This window comes from Lucilia sericata, unplaced genomic scaffold, assembly GCF_015586225.1.
Source record: "Lucilia sericata isolate MDLA Ls3-8-SP2 unplaced genomic scaffold, ASM1558622v1 Contig001650F_arrow, whole genome shotgun sequence".
Lineage (NCBI taxonomy): Eukaryota > Metazoa > Arthropoda > Insecta > Diptera > Calliphoridae > Lucilia > Lucilia sericata.
Genome location: NW_023995564.1, coordinates 62,300 through 84,433, shown reverse-complemented (window position 1 = coordinate 84,433; position 22,134 = coordinate 62,300). Strand labels below are relative to the sequence as shown.

Here is a 22,134-nt window from a genome sequence, read left to right as displayed (position 1 = left end):
TAAAATTCCAAAAGTTCGCATGCCATCGTATTTAAACCAAAGACTTAGGACATCCAAGTCTAACCGGTAGCTTTACGCCGATTCAGAAGATCTTCAAGAAAACTTTATATATAACTTTAAGAACCTTATTTTTCTTTGATTAACTTAAGGTTCCATGATGCCGATGACTCTTAGCCTAAAGCGATCAGTAACTTTACTATCGATTACCTCTTGTCCTTGTAATAGAGTTTCAAATGGAGAATGGAACTTTGGCTGTACTCTTTGACTGCGGCTTATCTGATTGGAACTTCAATCATATATAGAGATCGGGGAATCCTGAGAGTTAAGTGCATCCGTCCGATTGAATTGAAATAGGAAAAATAGATTCCAAAGATCCTTCAGATCTTCCCATTATTTCGGATGAAACATATCTCACGCTGCCCAACTTGTCCTCTCTAATTTTCAGAGTTATACCCCAACATCATCTTAATCGCGTTTATAAATATCGAGTAGAATTGGGGGTTTCTGTAGGTCAGACGTATTTCTTAATGTTCCACTTCTTGATCTTTATAGAAATGCCCATTGCCTGCACTGTTATCCAGAAATTTTATTTTAGAAATCTAGAATTAAACCTCGCGATTATGACTAGCCTTGGCTCTCAACTCCAATGTCATAAAGTCTTATTGTTATCTCAACTCAGAAGATATTTTGTCCAACGAATTTCCTCTTAACAAATCGTTACTTAAAACTATTTGCCTCGAAAATGATCGGTAGAAGATACTAACTCAGGGCCTCGGCACTATTGGCGGTTTATATGGGAAATCGTTAAGTTATCGTCTGCAGGTTTCCACAAGGATTTCCTTTGTTTAATTTGCAGTCAAAACTGCGGACGTATGGACGTGATCAACGAATGATCTCCTTGACTCTCTTGGTTTTTGATATCCATTTGTTAAAATATCGTTTGAAAGTTTCCCCAAGGATTACATTGCCGCCAAATAATCGTACTTCACTGTATTCTAGCTTCTATTTTCATTTGCAGAATTGAGCGTTGTATTCGTCTATATTTCCTCAAAGAGATCCGCTCTTCATTGACGGAGCTTTTGTCCACTTGACTCCTGTAGTCAGCAACTGGAACACTCTGTTCGCTTTTAAGTTAAACCTTCACCATCTCCGTACTTCCCTATATTGTTACACAAACTGTAAGAGGAGTTTCAAATTAACTCTCCTCCGGAAGAGATAGATAATGGACAACCCAAACGACCTCATGCCTCCGTATAGATCCGCAACAATAAAATAGTCCAGCAACTATTAAAAAAAGCATTAATGAATGCGTTCAAATCGGATGCCACATTAAACTTATTCAAAAAAGAAAGGATCATATACATCCCGTAGCATCCCGATGTCTAGTAGCTAGTCCAAACCTTTGAAGAAAGAACCGTGGAAGATATACAAAGTAGATGCAGTTCTGGCAAGCTTATCTTCCGATACATTTCTATAGCAGTCTCTATGCTCAGATCACCAGACTAGGGCAATGCCAGACAGACATCACAACCTTGTTTACGGAAGACATACTTAACTAGTTCGGTCTCTGGTTTCCCAGTTCACAACCAACTATTTAATTCTAGCACCTCAAATGAAAATGTCCTTTCATAATAAAACTATTTAAGACAAATTTCATCACCTCATTTCTCTGCAGCAGTTTAATATTTTCAGGTCCTTTCACTTATTTTAAGAACACTGAAGGTCTCGCAAATTTCCGGTTCTTTATTAATAGTTTTTGTTTATCAGCTTAAACCAACCTGTCAGTTTTTATTGTACAAACATCAAGACACAATTCATGCATCCATATACTATATATTTTGCCAACAAATCTCAATGATTGACATTATATTTTACTCCAAACTCAAAGCTACTACTATAAAACAGAGATCAATTTCAATTCATTTTTAAAACAAAACCAACAATCTATCCCACATGCCCCAGTGGACACCACAACTTGAACATTTTGCACTTGCAAATTGCAGAAAACAAAAAAAACATGTCTGCAACCAGCATGAACAAAGTGGGGTTCCACATAAAGACATACAAACATACTACAGACGCAACGACATTCAATTTATGTTTAGGTGTTTATTTCTTTCTCCTTGACAGCTTTGCTTGCTGCTCTTGATGTAACTAATTTTGCAACAACTTTGCAACATAATAAATTAAATCTATATGTAGTATCTCCATCCAGCATTCAACGTTTGTTGTGAGAGGAACACAAAAGTAATATTTTTAATGCTTACGCCCAGTTTAAAACTCAATGTCATAGAGATGGAGTTTTTTTTTTTGCTATTAAAGAAATCGATTAAAACTGGTTTAATTGCTAGTGGAAGATGAGCAATTGTTTAGAGTCCAACTTGCCACATTTTGTATGAAAACTATGAAAGCCCAGTAGCCGAAAATATATCAGCAAATATGTTGTTAAATAAATTAATGTGAATTCAACTAAAAAATACATAAACAACCAACACTACAGGCATGCCACGCTCCTTTTATATGAGAAAAACAAATCGATACTGGTTGTCATAAAAAAAAACACAGATAATGCTAATGAAATGGTTGTACAAGTACTTGATTGTATGTTTTTTTTTTTAGCCGAGAGAGATAATTGAAACGGGAAAGCAATAACATGTTGTAGCAGCAAGTCATAAAGAAAATAAAACCTACTAAAACTAGATACAACTGTCCTAGTGGAGATTAATAGGGTTGCCAATATATTATTGATCACTGCGAATAATTCGATGAATTGGAGTCATGGTAAAAATATTGTAGACTATAGACTAGACTATAGACTTGACTATAGACTAGACTATAGACTAGACTATAGACTAGACTATAGACTAGACTATAGACTAGACTATAGACTAGACTATAGACTAGACTATAGACTAGACCATAGACTAAACTATAGACTAAACTATAGACTAGACTATAGACTAGACTATAGACTAGACTATAGACTAGACTATAGACTAGACTATAGACTAGACTATAGACTAGACTATAGACTAGACTATAGACTAGACTATAGACTAGACTATAGACTAGACTATAGACTAGACTATAGACTAGACTATAGACTAGACTATAGACTAGACTATAGACTAGACTATAGACTAGACTATAGACTAGACTATAGACTAGACTAGACTATAGACTAGACTATAGACTAGACTATAGACTAGACTATAGACTAGACTATAGACTAGACTTGTATGTTTTTTTTTAGCCGAGAGAGATAATTGAAACGGGAAAGCAATAACATGTTGTAGCAGCAAGTCATAAAGAAAATAAAACCTACTAAAACTAGATACAACTGTCCTAGTGGAGATTAATAGGGTTGCCAATATATTATTGATCACTGCGAATAATTCGATGAATTGGAGTCATGGTAAAAATATTGTAGACTATAGACTAGACTATAGACTTGACTATAGACTAGACTATAGACTAGACTATAGACTAGACTATAGACTAGACTATAGACTAGACTATAGACTAGACTATAGACTAGACTATACTAGACCATAGACTAACATAGACTAAACTATAGACTAGACTATAGACTAGACTATAGACTAGACTATAGACTAGACTATAGACTAGACTATAGACTAGACTATAGACTAGACTATAGACTAGACTATAGACTAGACTATAGACTAGACTATAGACTAGACTATAGACTAGACTATAGACTAGACTATAGACTAGACTATAGACTAGACTATAGACTAGACTATAGACTAGACTATAGACTAGACTATAGACTAGACTATAGACTAGACTATAGACTAGACTATAGACTAGACTATAGACTAGACTATAGACTAGACTATAGACTAGACTATAGACTAGACTATAGACTAGACTATAGACTAGACTATAGACTAGACTTGTATGTTTTTTTTTTAGCCGAGAGAGATAATTGAAACGGGAAAGCAATAACATGTTGTAGCAGCAAGTCATAAAGAAAATAAAACCTACTAAAACTAGATACAACTGTCCTAGTGGAGATTAATAGGGTTGCCAATATATTATTGATCACTGCGAATAATTCGATGAATTGGAGTCATGGTAAAAATATTGTAGACTATAGACTAGACTATAGACTTGACTATAGACTAGACTATAGACTAGACTAGACTAGACTAAGAGACTAGACTATAGACTAGACTATAGACTAGACGATAGACTAGACTATAAGACTAGACTATAGACTAAAATATAGACTAGACTATAGACTAGACTATAGACTAGAATATAGACTAGACTATAGACTAGACTAGACTAGACTAGAATATAGACTAGACTATAGACTAGACTATAGACTAGACTATAGACTAGACTATAGACTAGACTATAGACTAGACTATAGACTAGACTATAGACTAGACTATAGACTAGACTATAGACTAGACTATAGACTAGACTATAGACTAGACTATAGACTAGACTATAGACTAAGACTATAGACTAGACTATAGACTAGACTATGACTAGACTATAGACTAGACTATAGACTAGACTATAGACTAGACTATAGACTAGACTATAGACTAGACTATAGACTAGACGATAGACTAGACTATAGACAGACTATAGACTAGACTATAGACTAGACTATAGACTAGACTATAGACTAGACTATACTAGACTATAGACTAGACTATAGACTAGACTATAGACTAGACTATAGACTAGACTATAGACTAGACTAGACTAGACTATAGACTAGACTATAGACTAGACCTATAGACTAGACTATAGACTAGACTATAGACTAGACTATAGACTAGACATGAGACTAGAACTATAGACTAGACTATAGACTAGACTATAGACTAGACTATAGACTAGACTATAGACTAGACTATAGACTAGACTATAGACTAGACTATAGACTAGACTATAGACTAGACTATAGACTAGACTATAGACTAGACTATAGACTAGACTAGAGACTAGACTATAGACTAGACTATAGACTAGACTATAGACCTAGACTATAGACTAGACTATAGACTAGACTATAGACTAGACTATAAGACTAGACTATAGACTAGACTAGACTATAGACTAGACTAGACTATAGACTAGACTAGAGCTATACTAGACTAGACTATAGACTAGACTAGACTAGACTAGACTATAGACTATACTATATCTAGACTATAGACTAGACTATAGACTAGACTATAGACTAGACTATAGACTAGACTATAGACTAGACTAGACTATAGACTAGACTAGACTATAGACTAGACTAGACTATAGACTAGACTAGACTAGACTATAGACTAGACTAGACTATAGACTAGACTATAGACTAGACTATAGACTAGACTATAGACTAGACTATAGACTAGACTATAGACTAGACTATAGACTAGACTATAGACTAGACTATAGACTAGACTATAGACTAGACTATAGACTAGACTATAGACTAGACTATAGACTAGACTATAGACTAGACTATAGACTAGACTATAGACTAGACTATAGACTAGACTATAGACTAGACTATATACACTACTATAGACCATATTATGGACCAGACTGCAGATCAGACTACAGACCCCCCTATAGACTAGACTATAGACTAGCCTATAGACTAGACTATAGACTAGACTATAGAACAGACTATTGACTAGACTATAGATCAGACTATAGACCAGATTATGGAACAGACTTTTGTCTACACTATAGACTAGACCATAAACAAGACTATAAAACAGACTATAGACCACACTATAGACTAGACTGTAACTTAGGCTAGACTATAGCCTAGACTTGATTGTAGTTTAACCTATACTTCAGACTGTAGTTTAGCCTTTAGTCCAGTTTGGCAACTCCTAAATAAAATGTTTTTAAAACAAACTGTTAAATAAACATAAAACTACTAGTACAACTATTAAACTAACTAACTCACTCTTGATCTTGTGATTTTATATTTTGGTCAAAACAAGTTAAAAACTACAGATTGAAAAGGATTTGTTTATATTTATGGTATTTTTAGTAAAAAATTTTAAAGTTGGTTTAACGTCATTTTAATGTTTAGTTTTAAGATTTGTTGTGGCTTCTTGACATGTTTGCAACAATTAGCGGTTACCTTGGCAATAGTTACGTTTTGTTGGCTGTGCTGAGGTATTTGTTGGCTTGGCTAACCAACTGGTTGGTTGGTGTGTTTGTCTTTAGCCATTAGTTTGGATATGCCAAGGTCAAGTTCACTATTTGCTGTTGCATGATTTCCTATTTTTATTATTTATTTTATTTTTGTTGCGTTTCGATTTTTTGTTAATGTAATTTTATGCTATTTTTGGATTTTTATTGTTGCATGTTCACGTGAGGATCTTGCTGCTGCTGCTGTTTGGCTTCCTTTTGTATAGTAAACTGAATTTTAATGTTTTTAAGATGAACTGCACAGTATTGGGTGTTTTACACGTTCGCTTTTTATTTTCAGTTTTCTTTTTATTTAAAGTAAATTTCAGTGAATCTGTTTAGCGTGTAATGAAGGAATACCATTGTGTCAGTTGATGTACGTTTTGAATCTTTCTTAGCCTAGGGAGTTGTAAAAGGGTGCTACTAGAAGGTGTTTGAATTTTAAGATATTTTTTTGAATATTCATTAATTTAGAGTATTTAATGAAATGTTTCTGATTAGAAGTTTTTGCCTCTAAGAGGAATTTGTTCATTATTATTATGAAAGAAATTGTTTTTAGAATGAAATCTTTTCTTAAAATCATGAAATAATGAAAATTTTAAATAAAGTATTTTAATCATTATATTAATAAAATATTTAATTTCATTAATGAATTTCTATTTATGAAACAATTTAGGAAAATGAATGACAAAATTCATTGTTTAAATGTAAAAATTACATTACATTAATGAAGGATATTAGTGCAGCAATGTCATTAAACCAATTCATTACATATATGACAAAGTTTCGTTAAATTAATGATTTGTTGTCATATTATTAACAAAGATACATTAATTTAATGAAACGGTACTCAAAACATTCGGTTTAGTTTTAAAAGTCGATTCTTCTCTCTTCTTGAATAACCCTTTCGATATGCGAAACGTAAAACATGTATCAATCTTAATGACTGACACAAATTACAATGTTTTATTTTACTTTTTTTCCACTTAAGAGTTGAAAATTGTTTTTTTACATGCGTGATGATGGAAATTACATAAAAATAGTTTTAAATAAAAAGAAGTTCTATATACAGATTCGATAAGATTTTCGTAATTTTTGAATTTTGTGTTTAACATTGTCTAGATTAATAATAACTTGCTAAAAAATTGCAAACTTCAGTTTTATATATTAAAGATAAAAACTCATAAATATTTAATGGAGTTGTCATGTTCAAAATCAAAAAATAACTGCAAGGGTTTGCGTTTGGGGGAATTGTGGTTAAAACAAGTTCCAAAAGCTTAAGGTATTTCAGAATTTTTGTAAATAATTTAAACTAAATGGCAATAAAAACTAAAATATTTTCCTCACTTTCAAATTTCAAATCCACACATAGGTTAATCCGATTTGTAACTCCTCGCACATCTTAAAACAATTATTATCTTATAAACTCTTTTTATAGATAATTTTATAAATATTCTAAACTAGATTTTACTTTTTAATTTCAGATCTCTGACTCTGATAATTTCAGAAAATATTGCTCTATATAACCGCAGCAAAGGTAAGTGCTATCCAAATAGAAATTAAATATCGCCAGAATGTTATATTCGATATTATGTCATACATATACCGATATAAATATAAGCTTCATAGTTATTTTCGGATTCGATTCTTTTATGGGAACTTGAGTCAATCACAGATTGAGCTCTTCACATTTCGAGGCAGTAACTAATTTCTAATAACATATAACATTTTGTTGAATTTCACTTAATACCTTGATTTTTAAGCGATTTATAGTTCATAATGGGAGGGATATTCTTTTTAGCCCCTTGGTAGAGAGATATTGGTTCATAAAATAAAAAACTTTTTCATATCAAATTTCTTCGACCTACACAGAGGAAATGGAAATATACACGCCTAGTGCCAAATTGACACCAAAGAGTTTATAATTTTTCAATAACATCCGTTGTCAGAGTATATACATACGTACGACAACACTATGTAATGTTGACAACGCAACGTTGTCAGCATTGCAACAATTCATGGTCGAAATCTAAATTTTATACACATCCGTTGTCTAAATGTTAACAAACGTGGTAAGCTCACGGATGGTATTGAAAAAATTATAAACAGTTTGGTGTCAATTTGGTACCAGGCGTGTACTATATATTTCCTTTTCCCTCTGTGTACTTGTATTTTTTAAAACAGTTCTAAAGAGTATCTCATATGGGGTCTTGATTTTCATTGCTGTACTGGTATTTTTAAGCCTGTAATGTGCGTTTCATGAGAAGCACCTTATATGGGATTTAGGTACAATTATGGACAGATTCTCTTAAATTTGGAAGAGAGATTTTAATTCCTATAAAACTTGTCTATGTCGAATTTCGTTACTTTTGAAGCAAGTTATGGACGTTAAAGTCATTTTCTTTTGAACAGAACTTTATATGGGTGATAAGGGCCAATTATGGACCGACTCTCATTAAAGTTGACTGAGAGATTTTAATTCCATTAAAAACCGGTTTATGTCGAATTTCTTTGCTATATTAGAATTTTGTAGCAAAGTCATTTTCTGAGGGGAACCTTATTGGGGAAGATAGGACCTCCTCGATCTTCATAAAATTAAGGCAATTACTAGCGTTATAGACACGAATTCGTGAACCGATATTGCCCATTTTCAATACCAAACAAACTGCATCAACTGAAAATACTTTGGCGAAATGTCAGCTTATTTCGATTGGTCTATATAGTGTTTTCAACAGACACAGGGACATGTCTAGATCGTCTTAGAATCTAATATGAACCCAGAATATACCTATACCTTTAATAGGTCTTAGACCAATATTTCATTTGTTATAAGGGGAATGATGATGGACCCCATTTTAAATTTTTTATTTCTTCGTTTAATATTATATGAAATTCAAAAAGTACCATTTGGGGGATAAAGTACTAAAAAGTAATTCACTTTTGTAGATTCTTATTCTATCAGGACTGTAGACAATTTTAAAGGTATCAAAGAAAGCTTCATAATAAATCATTATTCAATATTATTTCAAATTCAAAAAGTACCTTTTGAAGAACAAAAAAAGTACCAAAAAGTTTCCGCTTATAGATTCTGAATCATTCAAACATTTTTAAATGTTCTTAATTTTTTTAATATTTCTTAAAATTTTAGAATTCGTATTTAAAATTAAAAAAAAAATAAATAAAATTTTGAATTTTAAATTGTTTCCATCCCCGATTTCAGAAGCTTCTTGCTATCAAAACTAACTATAGTGTAGTTGCTGTTTTCATGCCGACAAGAAATCCTTTATTTTAACAATATTTTCATGGGTTGTTATCGGATTTTAGGGGCCGATTTATCTGATTTGAAATAGAAACCTTTTAGAAAACATTTCAGATGGAATTATTTAGGATATCAGGGGTCCTCAGATAATTGATTTTAACAGATAGATAGACAAATATTAATAGACTCCGCTAGCGATAAGTATCGGAAATTTATATTCTTTAAATTACCAACAGAATGACAAATTTCTGACGAAGTTGAATTTATATCATAATGACATTTCTAACAATTCCCTCTATTTCAGAAAATTCTTCCCCTATTTGAATAACAAATATGATCTGACAAATCTTATTCATAAAATGTTTTACAAAGAAATCGTTTCATTTAAATATTTTATATTTCGCTAACTCTTTTTCTAAAAAATTACTAAATGAATTCTGTTAACGGTACTATGCTTTATATATATTTTTATTATTAATTTAAAATTAGTCACATGTATTATAAAATTTAAACAAATATATAGAGCGTAAAGTAATACTCGTTAAATGCTGATAACATAGAGAAATATGAAAGAAAAAAAAGTAACTTTTCATATAATGACGTCAAAGTTTTAAACAAATATTTGTTTTATTAGAATTGATAAGTTTCAAATGGAAATATTTAAAATTTTATGCATTTTTTATATTCTCTTTTATAAAATGAGACTGATCAGTGTTGCTAAAGGAGGGGAAATCTTTTCAACTCTATATGAGTGATTACTATGCTCTCTGATTGATTCTATATGTGTTTTATACATGTGTAAGCTTAACTACATACATATGTGTGAAAGCAAGAGAGCTCTTTGCCTATATCTGATTCCAATAGAATTTCTAAAACTTCAATAGAATAGAAGTTTTCATATAAAGTTAGAATTTTGATTCTCTGGCAACTCTTGGACACACGTTCCATTTAAAAGCTTTTTTTTATTAAGTTGTATATGTATTTAATTTAATTGCAATTTTTTGTTTAAATGTCAGTACTTAAAGCAATAAGGTTTTAAATATTTAAAATTTTTTAAATTTTCTCATTTTCATTCTCTCATTTGAACCCTTCTCTCTCTCTCTCTCTCTCTCTCTCTCTCTCTCTCTCTCTCTAGTTTCCTTACAACTCCTAAACGATAAAGATAAAATTTAAGATTTCCTAGTTGGTAATTTACAAAATTTATGAGTACCTTTTGCATTTGATTTTTCCACTTCCCTTTTCTTTAATGATTTGTGTGATTGCCACACATTGTTGCATGATTTTGTAAAATATACTACTATATAATTTGCAAACTGTCATTACATGTTAAATAACTAACTAACAATAGTAATAGATTACACACTCATTCTACCAGCCAATGTCTGTTTGTCCGGAAAGTCTTGGTTGTTTGTAAATGTAATTTATTTGTTTTTTCCATCTTCAGTATCAGTAGACTATATAGAGATAACAGTGTGTCAAATAAATAAATGTACAGTGTGTTTAAACATTTGTTTAAAGGTATTTAATCATGGATTTGTGAAGAAACTTACTGTGGAAAAGAACTAGAACTGAATTCGAACTGAACTAGAACAGATAGAATTAGAACTGAACTAGAACTGAAACTAGAACTGAACTAGAACTGAACTAGAACTGAACTAGAACTGAACTAGAACTGAACTAGAACTGAACTAGAACTGAACTAGAACTGAACTAGAACTGAACTAGAACTGAACTAGAACTGAACTAGAACTGAACTAGAACTGAACTAGAACTGAACTAGAACTGAACTAGAACTGAACTAGAACTGAACTAGAACTGACTAGAACTGAACTAGAACTGAACTACTGAACTAGAACTGAACTAGAACTGAACTAGAACTGAACTAGAACTGAACTAGAACTGAACTAGAACTGAACTAGAACTGAACTAGAACTGAACTAGAACTGAACTAGAACTGAACTAGAACTGAACTAGAACTGAACTAGAACTGAACTAGAACTGAACTAGAACTGAACTAGAACTGAACTAGAACTGAACTAGAACTGAACTAGAACTGAACTAGAACTGAACTAGAACTGAACTAGAACTGAACTAGAACTGAACTAGAACTGAACTAGAACTGAACTAGAACTGAACTAGAACTGAACTAGAACTGAACTACTGAACTAGAACTGAACTAGAACTGAACTAGAACTGAACTAGAACTGAACTGAACTAGAACTGAACTAGAACTGAACTAGAACTGAAACTAGAACTGAACTAGAACTAGAACTGAACTAGAACTGAACTAGAACTGAACTAGAACTGAACTAGAACTGAACTGAACTAGAACTGAACTAGAACTGAACTGAACTAGAACTGAACTAGAACTGAACTGAACTAGAACTGAACTGAACTAGAACTGAACTAGAACTGAACTAGAACTGAACTAGAACTGAACTAGAACTGAACTAGAACAGAACTAGAACTGAACTAGAATTGAACTAGAACTGAACTAGAACTGAACTAGAACTGAACTAGAACTGAACTAGAACTGAACTAGAACTGAACTAGAACTGAACTAGAACTGAACTAGAACTGAACTAGAACTGAACTAGAACTGAACTAGAACTGAACTAGAACTGAACTAGAACTGAACTAGAACTGAACTAGAACTGAACTAGAACTGAACTAGAACTGAACTAGAACTGAACTAGAACTGAACTAGAACTGAACTAGAACTGAACTAGAACTGAACTAGAACAGAACTAGAACTGAACTAGAACTGAACCAGAACTGAACTAGAACTGAACTAGAACTAAACTGCATACTAATCTATCGAGAATGCATATATTTACACTTCTGTCTGCAAGTAAAGCTAAACTACAAGTAGATTGCAAATATCATTCAAATTAATGTTGAAATGATTAGCAAATGTGGCTGCGTTACTTGCGACTACCATTGCCACCAATTTACACTAACTGACTACCAATCCACCAACATGTCTGATTATTTTTCATTTTTTCCAAACAGCCAACTGTCATTATATTGAATAATTACTTTTGTAATTGTTTAGTTAAACTTGTGTAGTTTATGATTTGCACAGCACAGCTCATGCACTTGCAGTGTGCTGTGGCTGTGCGGTTGTAGTAAATCTTTATTTTGACTGGGAGTGCAGCAGACAAATGTCTGACACTTTTATTTTCTGATTTTCAGTGTTTGAAAATAAAAATATTTGTTTGTTGTTGCAACAGTTTATTATTTTTCTTTCTTTCAATAGATTCATTTATTTAGTTGTCAGAGTGTGTAAACAGAAATAAGTTTTATGTGCAAAACTGCAACTTAGTATGGCAAGTGTCTGTTTTATAAAGAAGTGTATTTTTACCATTTCAATACTACCATTTAGTTAGTCAGACTAGTAATAGTCAAGTGTAATTTATGCACCTTTTTTAGTCATTTAAATTTTGTTTTATTTCAATATCAAATTAAGCACCTTTTTAAGAGGAGAGCATGACTATATGGTCATGAGTCATTGTAAAATTTATAAAAATACTTGTTCGTTTAGAATTGATCTTTCCACTGAAATTTATGATAAATTTCGTATTGACGATTGATTTAAAATAAATAAAAAAAGTGTTAACTGACTAAACATTACATTTTTATGACCATAATTAGGTGGTTTATAAATAAATCTTAGTTAATAAGAAATACAATAATAAGGGTATTCACTTGGGTGAATACCCGGTTTACATTTCACCAGTAATGTTTAAAATTGAATTTTTCACTAAAATGAAAATTTTACCCTAAAAAAAGATTTTCACTTAAAAATGTAAATTTTTTACCAAAAACTCGATATTTTGGCAATATTTTATTTTTTCACCAAAAAATTAAAAATTTTCCAAAAAAAGATTTTAATAAATCTTAAAAATATCACCATTGATAAAAATAAAATGTTTATAATGTAAATAGCTTATTGCTTCCATCGATTAGACGATCCAAAAGTATTAAACTCTTATAACGATTAATTGAAAATACTAACATTAACGATCGATCTGTTTTCTGCAGACAACATAATATTATTTGTCTGTTTGAACATTTGTTTATTTGTATAACTTATCATTATGACACATATTTTTTAGAGATAAATAACAAAACAACATTCGATTAAGAACAAAATAAATTTGTATGTACTTTATATCTGACACTCCATTATCAGATATTGGTATACATTTATTGAAAGTACTACGTACCCCTTAGACAAAATTCTAAGTATTAAATGTTCGCTAAAGCTTTAAGTTATTTATAAAATATTAATATTTATTTTGTCGTAGATGGCAGAAACATTTTAATGTTTTTATTATAAATTTTCAATTCAACAGGAAATTATAGTCGGGCATGGTACCCTACACAAATATACATGTATGAAGTAGAACATAACTAGAACAGAACTAGAGCAGTACTAAAACAAAACTAGAACAGAACTAGAACAGAACTAGAACAGAACTAAAACAGAACTAGAACAGAACTAGAACAGAACAGAACTATAACAGAACTAGAACAGAACTAGAACAGAACTAGAACAGAACTAGAACAGAACTAGAACAGAACTAGAACAGAACTAGAACAGAACTAGAACAGAACTAGAACAGAACTAGAACAGAACTAGAACAGAACTAGAACAGAACTAGAACAGAACTAGAACATAACTAGAACAGAACTAGAACAGAACTAGAACAGAACTAGAACAGAACTAGAACAGAACTAGAACAGAACTAGAACAGAACTAGAACAGAACTAGAACAGAACTAGAACAGAACTAGAACAGAACTAGAACAGAACTAGAACAGAACTAGAACAGAACTCCAGAACAGAACTAGACATGCACTAAGAACTAGAACTAGAACTAGAACTAGAACAGAACTAGAACTAGAACAGACCTGAACAGAACTAGAACTATAACTAGAACTAGAACTAGAACAGAACTAGAACTAGAACATGAACTAGACCTAGAACAGAACTAGAACATAACTAGAACAGAACTAGAAACAGAACTAGAACAGAACTAGAACAGAACTAGAACAGAACTAGAAACTAGAACAGAACTAGAACAGAACTAGAACTAGAACTAGAACTAGAACTAGCAACAGAACTAGAACTCGAACAGAACTAGAACAGAACTAGAACTAGAACCTAGAAATAGAACTCGCACTAGAACTAGAACTAGAACAGACCTAGAACAGAACTAGAACAGAACTAGAACAGAACTAGAACAGAACTAGAACTAGAACAGAACTAGGAACAGAACTAGAACAGAACTAGAACAGAACTAGAACAGAACTAGAACAGAACTAGAACAGAACTAGAACAGAACTAGAACAGAACTAGAACAGAACTAGACTAGAACAACTAGAACATAACTAGAACAGAACTAGAACAGAACTAGAACAGAACTAGAACAGAACTAGAACAGAACTAGAACAGAACTAGAACAGAACTAGAACAGAACTAGAACAGAACTAGAACAGAACTAGAACAGAACTAGAACAGAACTAGAACAGAACAGAACTAGAACAGTACTAGAACAGAACTAGAACAGAACTAGAACAGAACTAGAACAGAACTAGAACATAACTAGAACAGAACTAGAACAGAACTAGAACAGAACTAGAACAGAACTAGAACAGAACTAGAACAGAACTAGAACAGAACTAGAACAGAACTAGAACAGAACTAGAACAGAACTAGAACAGAACTAGAACAGAACTAGAACTAGAACTAGAACTAGAACTAGAACAGAACTAGAACAGAACTAGAACTAGAACAGAACTAGAACTAGAACAGCACTAGAACAGAACTAGAACAGAACTAGAACAGAACTAGAACAGAACTAGAACAGAACTAGAACAGAACTAGAACAGAACTAGAACAGAACTAGAACAACTAGAACAGAACTAGAACAGAACTAGAACAGAACTAGAACAGAACTAGAACCGAACTAGAACAGAACTAGAACAGAACTAGAACAAAACTAGAACAGAACTAGAACAGAACTAGAACAGAACTAGAACAGAACTAGCACAGAACTTGAACAGAACTAGAACAGAACTAGAACAGAACTAGAACAGAACTAGAACAGAACTAGAACAGAACTAGAACAGAACTAGAACAGAATTAGAACAGAACTAGAACAGAACTAGAACAGAACTAGAACAGAACTAGAACAGAACTAGAACAGAACTAGAACAGAACTAGAACAGAACTAGAACAGAACTAGAACAGAACTAGAACAGAACTAGAACAGAACTAGAACAGAACTAGAACAAAACTAGAACAGAACTAGAATAGAACTAGAACAGAACTAGAACAGAACTAGACACTAGAGCAGAACTAGAACAGAACTAGAACAGAACTAGAACAGAACTAGAACAGAACTAGAACAGAACTAGAACAGAACTAGAACAGAACTAGAACAGAACTAGAACAGAACTAGAACAGAACTAGAACAGAACTAGAACAGAACTAGAACAGAACTAGAACAGAACTAGAACAGAACTAGAACAGAACTAGAACAGAACTAGAACAGAACAGAACTAGAACAGAACGAGAAAAGAACTGGAACTGAACTTGAGCAAAACAGAACTAGACTTGAGTAAAATGCACAATATCTTACCGATTTCAGAAGTGTAGGGTACAGTAATACAAGTAATAACTGAATAAATGGTTACTGCCTGATAAAAAATCTAAATTATTAAGCAGCATAAGAATACCACGCATTCTATGGTAGCAATATGACATAGTAACCAAAAAAAAAAAAAATTAATAAAAATTATTTCTATTTTTTTTTTTTTTTTTTTTGCAAAATATTGTTAATATTTTTACAATTTTTTCGTAAAGCAGGGCACACCTACTACAAAACTTCCAAACAATTGAATTGAGTTCATATGAATTTGTTTTTCTAGATAAAAATCAAAGAAATTATTTGTTGTCTATACAATATTTAAATGTATTTTGATTTTTTATTTCTTAAGAGTATTTAAAATGTGTATAACATTACCAACCATCTGGTCATAATTGAGTTCAATTAATTGTTACTGAATTGAATAATAAAGAAAAAAAAAAAACAAATAATAAACACTATAGATAATATGTGGTGCAGAGTATACGATGTGGAAAATGTTGCATGCCTCAAACGTTTTTGTTAACACGACAACTGGAGTCTCAACATACTTGTAAAATGTTGTGTAACTGTCAGTCATTCCCCAAGTTAGTGCTTGGGCTGGAAAATGTTGTGGTTAAGGCGGGTACTGGAAAATGCATTCATATTTACATGTCCAAGAGGACAGATGGATAAATTAAATCAAATCATATAGAATGTCTAATAGACATTAATGGACATGACATTATTCATAATACGTCAAGGAAACATTAGCGAAAAAAAAAACTTAAAATGCAAATTATTAAAGTGGAATGAATTATTAAGAAGGTTGTAAAATAAAAAGTAAACCCGCAAAAAAGTACTTGGTACTAAATATTTTATGTTACAATTAGTACTTGAACAATTTTTAAATTGAGAATATTTATAATTTGCCTAATTGTTAGAACATGTCAATATTATAATATAATATTATCTAGGTCAATTTCATAAAAAAACTATAAATTTAAAAAATAGTTTTTCAATTAATCAATAACAGATTATAACCCACATTTTCATTGATAACTTTAATATTTAATATTTTAATATTTATAATTTGCCTAATTGTTAGCACATGTCAATATTGAATTATCTAGGTCAATTTCATAAAAGAATAATAAATTTTAAAAATAGTTTTTCAATTAATCAATAACAGATTATAACCCACATTTTCGCTGATAACTTTAAGTGGGAGTCATACACTTTAGTCCCATTCGGTATTAATGGGTGATGATGTGCTAGACAACATCCCTCATACTGTAAGTGTAATATGTTGCGGTTTCTGTGGTTTTAAATCTATTTTTATCGTTTTTATTCAATCAGAAAATCTACTTTATTTTTCCATAAATCAAATTCCATAGACGAAAAAACTCTGTAACAGATTTTTCGCTTTCTGTTATAAAATACCAGTAACTTTTTTCTACAATGTTTTGCAACCAACGCCAACTTTTTTGGCTTCTTAAAGATACAAAAAGCTGCATGGCAAAGGGTGTTGCAATAGGAAGTGTTATCTCTAGTTCAGTTCTAGTTTACTTCAAGTTCAGTTCTAGTACACTTCTAGTTTAGTTCTAGTTCAGTTCTAGTTCAGTTCTAGTTCAGTTCTAGTTCAGTTCTAGTTCAGTTCTAGTTCAGTTCTAGTACAGTTCAAGTACAGTTCTAGTTCAGTTCTAGTCAGTTCTAGTTCAGTTGTTCAGTTCTAGTTCAGTTCTAGTTCAGTTCTAGTTCAGTTCTAGTTCAGTTCTAGTTCAGTTCTAGTTCAGTTCTAGTTCAGTTGTAGTTCAGTTCTAGTTCAGTCTAGTTCAGTTCTAGTTCAGTTCTAGTTCAGTTCTAGTTCAATTCTAGTTCAGTTCTAGTTCAGTTCTAGTTCAGTTCTAGTTCAGTTCTAGTTCAGTTCTAGTTCAGTTCTAGTTCAGTTCTAGTTCAGTTGTAGTTCAGTTCTAGTTCAGTTCTAGTTCAGTTCTAGTTCAGTTCTAATTCAGTTCTAGTTCAGTTCTAGTTCAGTTCTAGTTCAGTTCTAGTTCAGTTCTAGTTCAGTTCTAGTTCAGTTCTAGTTCAGTTCTAGTTCAGTTCTAGTTCAGTTCTAGTTCAGTTCTAGTTCAGTTCCAATTCAGTTCTAGTTCAGTTCTAGTTCAGTTCTAGTTCAGTTCTAGTTCAGTTCTAGTTCAGTTCTAGTCAGTTCTAGTTCAGTTCTAGTTCAGTTCTAGTTCAATTCTAGTTCAATTCTAGTTCAGTTCTAGTTCAGTTCTAGTTCAGTTCTAGTTCAGTTCTAGTTCAGTTCTAGTTCAGTTCTAGTTCAGTTCTAGTTCAGTTCTAGTTCAGTTCTAGTTCAGTTCTAGTTCAGTTCTAGTTCAGTTCTAGTTCAGTTCTAGTTCAGTTCTAGTTCAGTTCTAGTTCAGTTCTAGTTCAGTTCTAGTTCAGTTCTAGTTCAGTTCTAGTTCAGTTCTAGTTCAGTTCTAGTTCAGTTCTAGTTCAGTTCTAGTTCAGTTCTAGTTCAGTTCTAGTTCAGTTCTAGTTCAGTTCTAGTTCAGTTCTAGTTCAGTTCTAGTTCAGTTCTAGTTCAGTTCTAGTTCAGTTCTAGTTCAGTTCTAGTTCAGTTCTAGTTCAGTTCTAGTTCAGTTCTAGTTCAGTTCTAGTTCAGTTCTAGTTCAGTTCTAGTTCAGTTCTAGTTCAGTTCTAGTTCAGTTCTAGTTCAGTTCTAGTTCAGTTCTAGTTCAGTTCTCAGTTCTAGTTCAGTTCTAGTTCAGTTCTAGTTCAGTTCTAGTTCAGTTCTAGTTCAGTTCTAGTTCAGTTCTAGTTCAGTTCTAGTTCAGTTCTAGTTCAGTTCTAGTTCAGTTCTAGTTCAGTTCTAGTTCAGTTCTAGTTCAGTTCTAGTTCAGTTCTAGTTCAGTTCTAGTTCAGTTCTAGTTCAGTCTAGTTCAGTTCTAGTTCAGTTCTAGTTCAGTTCTAGTTCAGTTCTAGTTCAGTTCTAGTTCAGTTCTAGTTCAGTTCTAGTTCAGTTCTAGTTCAGTTCTAGTTCAGTTCTAGTTCAGTTCTAGTTCAGTTCTAGTTCAGTTCTAGTTCAGTTCTAGTTCAGTTCTAGTTCAGTTCTAGTTCAGTCTAGTTCAGTTCTAGTTCAGTTCTAGTTCAGTTCTAGTTCAGTTCTAGTTCAGTTCTAGTTCAGTTCTAGTTCAGTTAGTTCAGTTCTAGTTCAGTTCTAGTTCAGTTCTAGTTCAGTTCTAGTTCAGTTCTAGTTCAGTTCTAGTTCAGTTCTAGTTCAGTTCTAGTTCAGTTCTAGTTCAGTTCTAGTTCAGTTCTAGTTCAGTTCTAGTTCAGTTCTAGTTCAGTTCTAGTTCAGTTCTAGTTCAGTTCTAGTTCAGTTCTAGTTCAGTTCTAGTTCAGTTCTAGTTCAGTTCTAGTTCATTTAGTTCAGTTCTAGTTCAGTTCTAGTTCAGTTCTAGTTCAGTTCTAGTTCAGTTCTAGTTCAGTTCTAGTTCAGTTCTAGTTCAGTTCTAGTTCAGTTCTATTTCAGTTCTAGTTCAGTTCTAGTTCAGTTGTAGTTCAGTTCTAGTTCAGTTCTAGTTCAGTTCTAGTTCAGTTCTAGTTCAGTTCTAGTTCAGTTCTAGTTCAGTTCTAGTTCAGTTCTAGTTCAGTTCTAGTTCAGTTCTAGTTCAGTTCTAGTTCAGTTCTAGTTCAGTTCTAGTTCAGTTCTAGTTCAGTTCTAGTTCAGTTCTAGTTCAGTTCTAGTTCAGTTCTAGTTCAGTTCTAGTTCAGTTCTAGTTCAGTTCTAGTTCAGTTCTAGTTCAGTTCTAGGTTCTATCAGTTCTAGTTCAGTTTCTAGTTCAGTTCTAGTTCAGTTCAGTTCAGTTCTAGTTCAGTTCCACTTCAATTCTAGTTCAGTTCTAGTTCAGTTCCAGTTCGGTTCTAGTTCAGTTTTAGTTTAGTTCTAGTACTAGTTTAGTTCTAGTACTAGTTAAGTTCTGGTTCAGTTCTGGTTCAGTTCTAGTTCAGTTCTAGTTTAATTATATACGATCCATAATATTTTATACTTTCTTCCAAATGAGTTAAATAAAATCATATCAGTTTAATTTTTCAAAGTGTAAAACTAATTGTGACACTTAAGCAACATGTGGTTTCACTTCTAATTAAACAATAAATTAAATTTACTATGAACAAGAAATTTCTACTAATTAAAATACAGAAAAATAACGCAAACTTTTTAATTGTTTAAAATGACATAAACAAAATAGTAAAAAAAAGAAATAATAATTATACGATTCATAATTTCAATTCATTGAAAAAAATTTCATTCAAAGAAAAAATTAATTTTTTATTCATATTTGAGTCATAGAAATGATGCCAAAATAATATTCAAATTATAAAAAATTTAAACTTCCCCTTTCATTGGAATGAAGTCATTTTCATTCAGTAGTTTTGTTATTATTATAATTTGTTTGTTGTTTAATTTCACACTTTACAACAATTTAAATGAAATAGTTGTAATAATTTCCAAATATTTTTTTAACATTTTTTTTATCAATAATCAGGTCATTTGGCACTTCAGTTTTGTTTAGTGTTTATTTCTTAAAAATTTGTTTCAGTGTATTTCCGCTTTGGAACGTGATTGCAGACATTTCTAATGGTTTTAATTGTTGAATTGTGTTTAAGCTTTATTTATAAAAAGAATTTTATTTTAATGGATTTTTTAGTTTAATTTATGTCTTCATTTGAAGAAAAATTTTTCTGGAAATCTTTTTTTGTCTTTTATTGTATTTGTGCAAAAAAATCATGAATTTTAATTGAAGAAATTGTAATAAATTTTAATTGTTAAATGAGATTGAATAAAATTAAGACACATATGGTAGCATGAGTTTGTTTATGATATGGGATAAATTTAGTACCATAAAAGTACCAAACCGACAAAAACTATTTAAATACAATTTCTTAATTTTAATAAAAATATTAAAGAATTTATTTAAACAATAAAATATTTTGTATACAAATAAGATGTAGTGTTATGCTTGATATAAAAGACTGGCGCCTCAGAGCACATTTTTCTAAAATCAATTCAAATCAAATATGTTAACAATTGCCTTAAACTATATAATTTTGGAAAAATACAACAACATTCTTTAGAATCAATAAAATTATTAAGGATATTCATATCTTATTAAAACGTCTCAAATTATATTCTTTGTTAAGCATTAATAAAAATTTAAAGCTAAATATTTTACTATAAATTTCTACTATTTCTTTCTGAACATACTCATGAATACCCTTAATGTAAATCAAAAAAAATTTGCTGTTATAAATAGGAAATAAATTATAAACACGTATTCGTGCAACACAAACAAAGTGTAAGAGCAAAATACAAAAAAAAAAAAAATCTTGTTGAAAGTTCATTGTATAAAGTAGTTTTCAAATAAATCTTTGAAATCCTAAAAGTTACAAGAGCTCATGTGGTTTTGAAATGTACTGCGTTCGTTTATGCATTTTTGCACAAACACAAATAGGAGATGGAATGAAAAAAAAAAACTATAAAGACATCAGAAATTTAAATCAAGATACACTCTTGAAATATGTTGAAATAATACATAATAATAAACTTTGTATTAAAAAAATTATAAAGGGTTTTTCCAAATGTTGTTATTTAAAGCTTCCAACGGCTAGACTAAAATAGCACAGAAAAAGAAAGAACTAGAACTGAACTAGAACAGAACTAGAACTGAACTAGAACTGAACTAGAACTGAACTAGAACTGAACTAGAACTGAACTAGAACTGAACTAGAACTGAACTAGAACTGAACTAGAACTGAACTAGAACTGAACTAGAACTGAACTAGAACTGAACTAGAACTGAACTAGAACTGAACTAGAACTGAACTAGAACTGAACTAGAACTGAACTAGAAACTGAACCAGAACTGAACTAGAACTGAACTAGAACTGAACTAGAACTGAACTAGAACTGAACTAGAACTGAACTAGAACTGAACTAGAACTGAACTAGAAATGAACTAGAACTGAACTAGAACTGAAC

At 31.4% G+C, this 22,134-nt stretch overlaps 1 long non-coding RNA gene across 1 annotated transcript in view; it reads left to right on the top strand.

The window, feature by feature from the left end:
- LOC119612325 overlaps positions 1-22,134 on the top strand; it is a 39,549-nt gene that overhangs the window by 15,889 nt on the left and 1,526 nt on the right. Inside the window, exon 2 of the long non-coding RNA XR_005232132.1 lies at positions 7,674-7,726. This is a non-coding gene — a long non-coding RNA (uncharacterized LOC119612325). The remainder of the gene's footprint in view (positions 1-7,673; positions 7,727-22,134) is intronic.